The sequence below is a fragment of the Pyxicephalus adspersus genome, chromosome 4 (genome assembly GCF_032062135.1).
Source record: "Pyxicephalus adspersus chromosome 4, UCB_Pads_2.0, whole genome shotgun sequence".
NCBI classification, from domain to species: Eukaryota; Metazoa; Chordata; class Amphibia; order Anura; family Pyxicephalidae; genus Pyxicephalus; species Pyxicephalus adspersus.
Window position 1 is genome coordinate 128,844,333 of NC_092861.1, and position 12,914 is coordinate 128,857,246.

The 12,914-nt window shown below is 37.9% G+C and overlaps 1 protein-coding gene across 5 annotated transcripts in view; it reads right to left on the reverse strand.

Annotated features, from left to right (window-relative positions):
- Positions 1–12,914, reverse strand: part of MACROD2 (mono-ADP ribosylhydrolase 2) — a 1,216,811-nt gene that overhangs the window by 802,360 nt on the left and 401,537 nt on the right. The gene's annotated exons all lie outside the window — the stretch shown is intronic.

Here is a 12,914-nt window from a genome sequence, read left to right on the forward strand (position 1 = left end):
GAAGCAGAAGCCCACCACCAATGAGTTCAGTTCCACTTTATGAAGTTATTTTTATGAAGGAAAGACCTGCAGAAGCCACAATTTGGGACCACTGCTTACCAATAGTAGACCATCCAATAAGCAGCCCAAGATCTTACATCCCCTACTATATCAAGCCACATTGCAGCCTACACCCACGGCTTTGTAGAGACAAAAATGGTGAACCCTTAACATTATTATCGATTGAAAGAAGGTATGAAAATAAAACAAACCTATATGAGACCAATTTATTAACATTTGCACACAAAAATCTGAATCTTGGGTGAAAACATTTATTAACAGACACATATTTTTTCAAATATTTACAACATATGTTATCTTATATTCACAATTACAGGTGTCTTTTTTTTTTTTTTTTTTTTAAAGGTGAGATTAAAAATCATCTTTTGTTATGAAAACCATTCTACGGTGTGAAGTGTTCCATCGGTAAAATACAAGATTTCATATTATTGCCATCAGCCTGGTAAATGTCCTTGCGCTGACCTGGCTATAAGGTATTTCACACTTCAGTAGTGTCGTCTGTGCAGCTGAGACTGGAGAAAGCGATTACGCCGTCATGAGTCGGGAGAAGCTGTTCTGAAATATTATATGCATTGGACCAACAATCCAGGTGCACAGTCACCTTCTGAAGTCACATTAAAGAAGAAAGACAAGCCTGATTGTGTTAGTGATGTGAAAGGTACTAGGTCACATCACTAACACTAACTCACTTAATAACAGCACAATAATCATATTACTGCTATAAATAAACTCATAAAAAATAATAAAATTGCTGAAATATTGTTTTTTTTTTGGTCAATTTTGAGTAGATTAAACATATACTTTCTTTGTAATTTTTTTTTTACAAACACGAATCTGATTTACGGCAAAGGGAATCCCAGAGAATTATACGTTTTCAAACAAAAGAACACAGAATTTTTTTATTCTGAATCTAAAGAAAATAAGCCTTCAAAAGTAAGGGAGGAGTCAGTCCAAAGAACATTTCACTTGAAATTTTTAGCTTGGGCTACTGAGCTGTGTAAACAATGCAGGGAAAAGTGTAAATGAGACTCTGACTCCACCTTTTGGGTGGACATAAAAAAGCACACAATTTACATGTATTTTAAATTTTATGTCTAATCATAGACATAAACTATATATTCCCTTTTCTGAAGGTAAAACAAGCTCTCCCTCAAATGCCTATGGACATCAAATGTTATTCCTGCCTAAAACCAGCTGTTTAATTTAAAATTGTAATGATATTGGTCATATGTATCTAAGAGCTAACAATTTTAGAAGTAATTTTTAAAAATATTTATTAATTATTTCTTAAAAAATATATTTTTTGTATAAACCAAATCATACCAGGATTTCTAAAAGACAAATTTATTTCCCTAGATTTAGTTATTAAAATAAATTCTAGGCCATTGTGACAGCTAAATTTTAATACTTGCTAAAGCTTCACTCACCATTCCTGCCTTCTGTTCATTACTATTGGCTAGTTAGACAGACCATCATAGTTAACAGCAACCGCAACCCAAAATGGTCTTGGCTTTGAATGTAACAAATACCCAGCCATAATCGGCTTGTAGGCTTTGTAGGCTCCTGTATAGGGACCTCTATCTAGAACAGCCTTTTTCCTAACCAAGTCAAAGTTAAAATAGTCATACAGGGCAACTTATTTAGCAACATCAATGTATACCATTAGTTATCACCCTGCTGATGTGCTGTTGACAAATTTTGAGGACACGGGATAGGAGTTTAAAAAAAGGTCAAATTGGAAAGTGTGATTGTATGAGTACCAACATTAGCAAGTATTGCAAATTATTTCCATTTTGCAAACTGTGATTTCTTGCCTGAAGGAGAATCTGCCTGCCCCTATTCAGGTAGAAAACAATATTTGTCTAGAGTTCAATATATTCACAGTTTGCTGTATCTAATTTAATAAGTACTTCCTAGGAAACAGCACACATAACATACATGATTCTAATGGTGGTAGGCATGTTTTAGCATCACCTCACCTTTATAATATTTGATCATAACAACTGCATCGCTTGAGACTGGTAAATTTAATGGTTAGTTTTACTTTCTTAGGAATGAACACTATTTGTTGATCAGAGAACAAAGAATAGACAACAAGAAAAAATCTCCCTTTCTAACAAGAAAACCTTAGCTCAGAAAGTGGTAATCAGTTTTATCAGTTTTTAAGTCCAAATCCAACTGCAGAACACGTAGGAGATGCATGTAATGACTTGTGCTTTATTCAATCATAGCTCTTCTCTTGCTGCCCAATTTATCCTCACCCTCAGTGCACAGCTGTAGTGGCACACCACCGGCTGGTCCCAGCCTCTTTAGGAAGTATCACACTTCTATCTAAAGCATTTTGCCTGCAAGACTGTCTCAGCTCAGAAGGGAAACATGCCCCGGTGATCCCATGCAAGCAAGATGGATGAGAATAGATGACAAACATGAAGAGCAATAAAATATACATATATTATGAAAAAGAAAGCCACAGCATGTCAGCTCAACCTTTCCCCTGCAATTCTTTTCCATCAGCTGAGCTAAAATGGGTAGAACAGAATTTAGAATATGTTACAGCTCATGCATGAGAACTGCTTTAAAACAGCATAATACTTTAAAGTGATCTTATATTTTGCAGGAACATGCAGCTCACTGCAATATGCAATGTAATGTTCACCATCAATGCATTCAGTAGCAAGAAAGCAAACATTTAGCCATCTTCTAAAGACTCCTTCACTGCTTCCACGCGACAACACTGAGTACTTGGGTGCTCAGTCACCAAGCACAAACCCATGATATGGAAGGAAAATGAGTCACAAGGTCTCTGTCCCTGGAAACACCAGGTATTCTACTTACCTCCAAGTAGCTAAATGGGCACAAAAAATGTGAAGGAAATGTTAATATAAGCTGCTGTTACATTATACTGAGCACAATGGCAGGTTTTCTGCCCAACACTACCTCCCTAAAATATACCCTGATACCCAGTTTGTTTTTACAAAGCTCAATGTGCAACAATCTTTTTTACATTGGGCTGATGTGGGATTCTCTAATTTTCACACATACCTATAGTTGTAAACATTTCAATTTTTAAGGTCTTTATCAGGTAAACAGAACTCTTTATGGGCCAAAGTAATAGGTATTTTTTAGCATGGCAAACCTTTAACTCCTGCTGACCACATCTTCCTTGGTGGCAAGCACTACACCCCCCCCCCCCCAATAATATTGCCATTAGTAGAGAATGATAATTGTTGATTGTTTGGAAGAACAATAAAATGTCTTAAAAACAGTAAAGCTGCATACACACGTGCAATTATAGTCTTTGGAAAGGATCTTGGATCACGATCCTTTCCACCGACTAAGCACTGAACGATGCATGAACAAGTGCTGTACTTACAGAACCGTTCTGCTCTATGAAGAGGGGAGAGGGAGAACGACGGAGTGGCACCCTGCTACGCTCCCTCCCCCTTCACTTCCATTAAGATCATTCGCCAGGACAGACGATGGACGACGGGCGCTGTACACAGGGCAGATTCTCATCCGATATCGGCCCTTAACCATTGGATGTGTGTACATAGCTTAAGGTCCTAGAACAGTTGCAGGGCTAGCGACAGCCCTTATAGATTGTAAAAAAAACAGCATTTGTGCACAAAAAAAACTTGAAAGATTAATACAGGAAGTTTTTCCAATGTCTGGTACTGAAAAAATGTAAATGATTGATTATCGATATATTGGCCATATTTACAAATGCCATTCGTCTTCACAGAGACACAGATAAAAATATACTGAATGGCTATGATGCATTTCACCAACAATGAAACAAAAATAAATAACACTTTACCAGGGACAAAATACAGAATGGGTTTTCTTCTCTCCTCCACTTCATTAGGTATCCTAGCACAGAAAAATCTCCACATCTAATGCATAGAAGTATTCAGTTACTGTGCTGTCTAATACTACAATATTGATACATATTGAAAATAAAGATGGACAAATAAAGGAGCTGAAAAAGAAGCTACACTAAACAATAATTCTCCCTTCATTTTCAGGGAATGTCCTTTATGTACTATTTAAAAATGTACTAATGGAAGAAAAACAATTGGTATTTGTGTATTTCATTTTGCACGGTCATCATAACATGAAGCATGGCCGTGGCATGTCCTTTACTTAATTTGTGCTTAAAAGGTGTCCCTCTTTTGCATTTTAGAATACAGAAAGGTATGAAAAAACGTAAGAAAAATAATAACAAACAAAATACAATGTAAAGCTAAATAAAACAGTCACCCAAAGTGTCAGATAAAAATGGTTATGTCAATAAAAGAGAAAATCCTGGGCAACTTTTTAGATTCCACACATAACCCTTAAATGAAAGCTCTTCTGTAAAAAACAATTCTTGTGCATATGCTTCACTAATTATAACTAATGAACAGGAGCTTAGTATTCAAATTCAGCTCCTAAATAAAAAAAAAAGTACATGCAAGCTTTAAATAGAGTCCTCTAGGATAAACTCTCCTCCTCCAAGAGATGAGGCACCAATTGTCAAGTGAGATTTTTGACTCTCACAACAAAGACACAGAGATCTTTTTCACACACATTTTTTTTTGTTTTTTGAAAAAGTATAAATGGTTAGGTTTGAAATGCTTTCCCTGACCCCAATAAAACAGCCCCACATTCCACACCTATATTTTATAATAAAAGTAATCCACTGCATCCTTTAAATCTTTTTTATTCTTAAAAAGTGTTTTCTATAGGGCCCTCTCCCTTTCCTTCCAGTTTTAATATTATAAATTAAAGGATTTATATAGTGCCAACATATTACACAGCGCTGTACATTTGATAAGGGTTGCAAATGACAAATAGACACAGTGACACAGGAAGAGGAGGGGACCCTGCCTGAAAGAGCCTACAATTTAAAAGGGTGGGAAGCAGCATACAATGGGAAGGGGGATATGGAATAGTGGGAAGTAGAGAGGGTTTCAAGGGACAAAAGAAGACGGGTTGACAAGTTTAAAAAGATGGGTTTTGAGTGCTCTTTTAAAGGAGCAGAAGGTAGGAGTAAAACGCATAGGATGAGGAAGGCCATTCCAGAGAGTCGGGGCAGCTCTAGAAAAGTCTTGAAGTCCTTAGTTGCCTGTGGCATGCAACATCAGCGTGTCAGCTGGCTTCAGAACCTGGGGGTGATTCCTGATACAGCACCTACTATGAGAACACAGATAATAATAGGATGGTGTTGCAAGGTAAATCTCTACATGCATGAGAAATTTAGCACTGCTGAGGTTAATGGTAGGGTTAAAGTACCTTCCTTGCCCATTCAGACTTCCTGCCAGAATCAGAATTGATCACTTTCAGAAAGCAAACACAGTAATCCAACTATAATGATAAAAGCTGCACAGATAACAACATTGAGAAGTTTATTGTGATTACTGTGGATGTGAGGATGGGAAGAACCTTTGTTTCATGGCTAGGCCTTCTTTACAGGGAATTTTTGTCATTCTTTTAATGAAGAGATGAGAACAGTGGATGAATCTTTTTGTTTTTTGGAACAGTTGTCCATTGGATAGAAAGTTAGGTGAAATCTTCCTCAAATGAACCAAGACAACACTAAAAGGTTCTAAACCTTTGTAACTATACATGAAAATGTGCTTTATTGTTGCTAGAGCTTTCCCCTCACCTCCTGTGCTGGCTAACCTCTTTTAAATTAAAACTTTAGCCTTCCATAAAAAAAGTGCTCTTAATGATTCATGCGTTGGCATTTACAGTTTTCTACTGTTAATCCTGCCAGTGAAACCACCTAATGCAGCTTCATGTAGAGGTGGCAACATAGCTGCTCTGCTCTTGAATTCAGATCAGTGTTGCCACTCTCATGTAGGCTGTGTTTGCTTAGACTATAGGGGGATGCTATGATGTTGCAGAGGGCATGGCTGATTCAGTCTTTAGCTTTTCAGTAAGCACCTGGCCACACCTAGTCCTGCCCAATGCTATTTGAATAGACAGTGCTGATTCTGTTGATAAAACCCCTGCAATGTCTGGAAGAGCCTGAGTGTAATGCCATGTTTATACTTCTGTAGTGTGGAACTGCTTACAGTATTTATACAGTACATTACAGTACAGTATACAGTACAACACTAAACAGTTACGCTTGAGTGCTGTCATACCTTTCAGGTTGATGGATCTGTTGTTCAGGTACAGGTCAGGTAAATGAGACAGGTAAATAATGCCTGCATGCTTTTTTCATAGATGGTCATTCAGTAGGCAGCCTAAATGAAGGGGCACTGCAAGGTAGCACATTACACAATAAACAGAAATACAACTATGCTCCTGCACAGGCGTCAGGTAAAACCCAGTCTGGAAGGCTTATACATAACATAGTTAATGAATCTGATATTTGTTTAGACTGTCATACAGAAGAAGCCTTTAACTGTACATTAAAACCGATCTCTGAGATAACACCGAGCACTCTCCCACTCCCTCTAACTAATTGGAGGCAGCAATTAAAAACCTACAGTAAATGCCCTTTTTGCTCACCTGAAGCCAAGGTCAAGTGGCACTCCAGTCTCAAGTCTTCTCTTTTCTTCATATATGAGACTGACTGAGTTTACATATAGTTTAACTTCAGAGCACAAAGGCCTCAAAGTAATAGAGTGGATCCATGCAATGTTACATGACACAAGTATATCATCTGACAATAATTCAGAATAGTGACACATGTGCCAATATTCATGACCATTCCCAAACTCATTTTAGTTGTTTCACAGAGTGACTAATGATGGCATAGTAATTGAAAGACTTTAAATTCTTTCTTAGTGCCTAAGATAGCGATCAAGATTAATGACATTTTACACTGGGAGAAGAGGAAGGTGTGAAATCCTACACTGATTCCTGTTGATTGTTTACTTTGTTTTAAGAGGATATCCTCCACCTTAAGGCTGTAAAACAAGACAAATGCTTATGTCCTGTACAGAACAGTATGAACATGTAGCTATGATATATGGCTAACTATGATATATGGTTTGAGGGGAAAGGAAGACTGATAATTATTTAAGTTTAGTTCCGGAGGGAATCATTAACAAGAAGTGCCAAATCAATATATATTATTAGGAACAGTTTTTTTTGTATTGTCAGCATAGGAAATTGACTACATTTTGTTCTACAATGCAGTTTATTTGCACCCACTTCCCCATCTAAGCTTATGTTTTCACAAGGAAGGAAAGAACATTTTATTTCCTGTACATTGTATGTACCATAGATGATGACTGGCAAATTGCTAATTCCATTTGCTCTAACATACAAGCTAAAATGGGTTTTAGGAAAGATACATTTTTTTTAGTCATGACAACAAATTAAATTCTAGTTGTCATTTTTTGCAGGTATAAAATGACATGTATGATGAGACCTGATAAAATGAAAACTCTGCATTTTGTTTAGCTCTTGCTCGAATTTCCAAGGTAGACCTATACTAAGGGATTATGCAACCTGACAATATTGACCTGGTTTTAAAAAAATCAAATTTGCCTGGTTGGTGTTCCGATCTTCTGCCTTTAATACCTTGTAAATCACTGACCAGGATAAGTGTAGATCTTAGGTGTTCAGCTAATTGACACACAGTTATACCTGCATACTTGTTTCAGATGAGACCAGAATTTTTAAAACCAAAAGATCAGCTTTACATCCTCTTGCTTATGTTTCCTATTTTGTAGAAAAGTCACTGAAGAGATGTGGGGATCACCTCTGCCACCTCTTAACATGGCACTGCTGTTAGAAAGCCCTGAACCCTGCAAAAATACATTTATAGGCACAGACTATATTACACAGCGAGTTATCTTCATTGTGACATCCAAGAAGCAATCTCATACCTGAGTAAATGTCATAAACATTCTTTCAAAGGTGAAATATCTAAGCCTTTATTGACCTCTTTCTCAGTATTTTCATAGATTAAAACATGATGTTAGAGAAAACCTGATGCATCTGAAGTAGAACAAATCAATAGAAAAATAGAAAAAATAGGAATGAGAAATGTTACCATGAAAAAAGTGACCTATGTTTATAATACAGCAATGAGGTGGCAATGTACTCTGAGTATCAGCTTGACCGTATCAACAGAAGATAGCAAAGCTTCTTATGTATAAAAGCAGAGCCAATAGGGTCCAAAGGGCAGCTGTGGCAAGTCCATAAACCAACAGGGAGCCCCAAGTCTCCCTAGCATAGAAGGGAGACTTGGGGGTAAATATAAATACCACAGTTGGCAATGGCACCTACATACTGCCACCTTGGTTTTCTAAAGAATCTTCTAAAAGCATATGGAACTGTTCATGATAGAAGCATGCAAAAGGAAGAAAACAGGGAGCTCAGCTATGTTGCCAGAGATGGGCTGGGACTGTACATTTTGACCTGCTTCTGGACTCTACGTGGTGTGAGCTGGGTTGGAGGATTGAAATGGCCTGGAATAGGCTAAAGCCAGAAAGCAGAAATGATAGCAGGTTGTGGGAAGCCCATTAAGGATGGGTAGTGGTTGGTGGTACAGTGTGGTAAAAGTATAGTGTAATGTGTGTAGCTTAGGATAGTGGTCACCAACCTTTCTGTCTGCAGGGCCCGGTAACATAGAATAAAATATTGCCACGGCACGAAGGGGGGAAGGGGGTGTTATGTGTACCACTTACACTGCTCTGCTATTCTCAGCAGCTCCGCCTCCTGTCAGCACACTAGCTGAGAATTTAAGAGCATGATAACAGAGCTGGTGTGCTGGCAGGTGGCGAAGGTGCTGAGAATGGCAGAGCAGCGTAAGCCTCATATACACTGCTTTGCCATTCCCAGGAGCTTCTGTGTAAGCAGTGTGAGGAATGCTGCCCATGCTCCTGCTGGTCACACTCCTAGCTGCAGACCTAGTCAGTGCCGCAGCATCTAATGATCTAATTTATCGAATGATCTTAACCAATACTGAAATTTTCGCACACTTTTTTATTGTAAAATCAGGCAGATTACTTGGTATTGGTTGTGATATTTGCTTATTTTATATTATTTAAATATCAGTTGTTTTCATGCTGTTTATTAGCAGATTTTGTCATATTTTGTCAGTAAATGTTTGATGTTAAAAAAAAAAGTGTTCGGACTTAAGTGGAGCAACGGAGCATACACAGCTGCAGCAATGGTCATGGTCAGTTTTCGAGGAGATCAGGCATAAGATGAGATCAGGAGCACCCATGAGGAGGTAGATAAGAAATGCAAACTTAAAATTAACGGCTGGCCAGGCTAAGAACCTAATGATTACAGTAATTAGGTTTACATGTAAGGGAATGTTTCAAATGGGTTCAGTCACTTACAGCAAATTCATAATGGACTTTTTGAATGGAAGTGTGGTAATTGCTAGGGGCTAAATGGAAAAGCTATAAGAAGAGGGTGCAACATGGAACATCAGCATATTAGTGATTATGACAGTGGAGTGCTACATGGAAAAGATCTGTAATATATGATTCATCTTGTGCAGTTGCTATATTACGTTATAGTACCTTCATACATGATTGTTCAGTCAGTGTTTTATCTCAGATGTGTTGTGACTGGTGCCAGAAGCTTTTCTGCCATCAATACTTGAGATAATTGTGTAAGGACTGGTGTTTTACCACAGGAGCTAGGAATCTACTTTAAAGTATTTTGTTCATCTCAAAATTTAAAATACCTTCTACATCTGTAGAAAAGTAAAAAAGACCGACAGTGAAAACAATCCTATGGACCTTTATCACCGATACCGAGTTTGAACAAGGTTCTGGTGAGGGATAAGGCTCCACTGTGAAAAGTTATACAAACTGAAAATTAACATTTCTGATGTACACAGCTAGCTATCCACTCTATATGAGTAGCACAGAAATTCAGTCTGCAAGATTAAAAAGTGTTAATGCCAATGAAAAAGCAGGCTTAAAGTAGTATAGTCATTAAAACTATTATATAAAATATTTGCATTGCACTGACATTGTACACAACACTTGTGTAGAGATCAATATGCAAACAACTAAATAATTGAACAGACCAGACCCACTCATGTAAAAAGTAATGTGTGGACAGTAGTGATTCCCCACTGAACAGCAGACTATTAGGAGTGGATTTATTAGTAAATACTATAGGCTCTATTTATAAAAGGGGAAATCTAACATTCCCATGTGGGAATCTATTGCTGCCATTGAACCACCATGGACATGGTAGTAGAAGTGGGAGTAGAAGTGGGGACACAAAATGGAATAACTTCTATTATCAACTGGAATCATGTGTATGAATGTTATGTACTGTACTGAAATATTTTTGAAACATTGGGTGTATTGGAAAAAATATTTTGTTATGTATTTCAAATATTCAGTACTACATGCTATGGTATAAAGCAGTGGTCACCAACCTTTTCAGACCAACTGACCACTAAACTTCTGGGCTCCGGAACGCGCATGCACGGGGAGCCGTGTGACACTTAAAGGGGAAGAAACTTCCCCCCATAGTGGCAGCATGATGCCAGAATCCCCCCATTCTCCCATCGCAGGTCTGAGCCTGCAATAAGAGAGTGGATGGGTTGTGTCCAGAGACACAACTCGCCCACCACCCTGAGGCTGTGATCCGTTCAGGAGACATGGTCCGCAGCTCTGGCCGGTGCGCCCCCCAGCGGAGTTCTTCTCCTGACCCCACTGGAGGGCACACTGGCCAGAGCCAGGGACCACCAAAATTTTCTCACTGACCACTGGTTGGGGACTGCTGGTATAAAAGATCACCTTTTACTTGTAGGTTAATATTTTATGTTATGAATAACCATTAAAATACCAGATTTTAGTGGCTTACATACCTAGTAAAAATATATTTTTTCATGGTAAATCCACAAATTTAGGAGCGGTTACATTTACACGTGTAATTTGTGTTACAGAAGATTAGAGTGTAGAAAAATGGTTAGTTTCTTCACAATCAGAATTTTTCATGTCCCTCAAGGATGAAACTATAGTCTGTGCATTTTCTTTTACGATACCTTTAGAAGACTACAGACAAGTGAACAGATGTTGGCTGTCCAAAACACCAACAATGCTGTTGAGGGACTGGACACGTATTTGCATGCTTTGTCACAAAAAATGTAGGGGTTCATTCTGTAATAGCAATTTTAGTTGCTGTCAAGGAAAGCATGGAGGAGGAGCAGGGGAGCATCTTGAAATAAAGGACTTTGGTGCTGTCTGTCCCAGAACGTTAGCATCGGTCCTGGCTGAGAGCATGCATATAATAATGGCTACGCTGGGGTTTCAGAGGGACCATGCAACGTAATGTAGCCTTACGCTATGCCAAGGAAATTGTAGACAGAGTTTGAAATACATGTAAATCAAAAAGGGAGCAGCAAACCATGAAGAAAGTAAGGTATGCTGCTATATAATTCTTTTTCAAGACACGTGTTAAATAACACCAAAATTACCAGTTTGGAACTGTTAGACATAATGTGATTTTTATATGGCATGGATAGTTATTGTAAAGGAATATGAAAATTCTTGCAATATATTTATTCATATTTCTGCCCCAATACTTTGACCAATATAAAGCTAGCAGGTTCCTTCTCCCCCGTGTGGCTCCCATCCTACATCCATCACTAACTTTACTTAGTGTGTTAAAATATCTTCATATAATTTGTTTCCCTCTCCTACAATTTAAATTCTCTGTGGATCTTTTAAGGAAGGATAAAGAAGATGCATGTAATGCTATAGGGGACCAGAGGGACAATAAGAGCAGAGATCACACACAAAGGGCACACAGAATTCTAAAACTTCATTCTCCTACTTGCATCTCTGCTCTTTATATTTCTTATTCTACTTGACTCCATCCCCTATGGCTCCTTAACATAACACAAAGTAGAAAGCAATGGCTGTAAAAAAAGGCAGTTATGTTATTTTTAATTTGAGAACCACTTTGATCACCATTTATCTCCAAGTATACTTCGAAATGACATTTGAAAAGCGGCCTGTCACCAGATGGTGCCTGCTCATCATGAAAAGATTCAGCCAGTGCTATCAACTCACTAATTTCCCCAAGGGCTGCCAACTCCTAAATACAATAAGATAATGGCAGTGTAGCCAGATTATTCTCTGTCTCACATGTCCTATCCACTAACCCCCAGCCTCTTCTGTTATGATGAAAATTATTTTACAAAACAGTAGTATTACACTGTAATGATTCTGATATACACTTCTGGTTAGAATGACATTTGCAAAGCATTCTTTTTTAGCTTACTTCATCAGAGACAGTTAAAACATATTTTATTTCTCCCCTGATTTTTGCACAGCATGGTATAAAACCTACTAGTTGCAAGTAGATGTTTTATTAGGATTGCACAATCATATTCTGTGTATGGATTGCAAATAATTATAATCAGGAGACTGCAACATATTGTAACATATTATTATTGTTTTGATATTTGAATTTGCTGGTAAAGCAGAAATAACAAAATAAGGTAGGATGGGCACACTAGTTCATATCTGGTAGGAGTGCCCATTGATCAGATTGTTTTGGTCTAAAGTAATCAGTATTAGCAGGCAAGTTACAGGGTTTCTATTACCCGATACAATAGAAGTTTTACTGGTTCCCAAGTATAAATGTTCATTGACTTGCATCTCCTCAATGCTGCTAGGTGCACCATTCTTCTGTTTTGGAATTCCACCACCATTTCTCTCATACAGTTGTGGCTGACTAAGGTACATGCCATTTATGCTATGGAAAAGGTAATGGCTATCACAACATAAATGATACATTTTTGGTAATTTTGGCTGTGTGGGGCTCATTTGAGTTTTCTGGCACCTATAAACAACTTATGGAGAGAATAAAAATGTTTGGGGTTAGGTGACTTGATTAAGTAGGTCATGAATGTCAGTCCTTGCTGT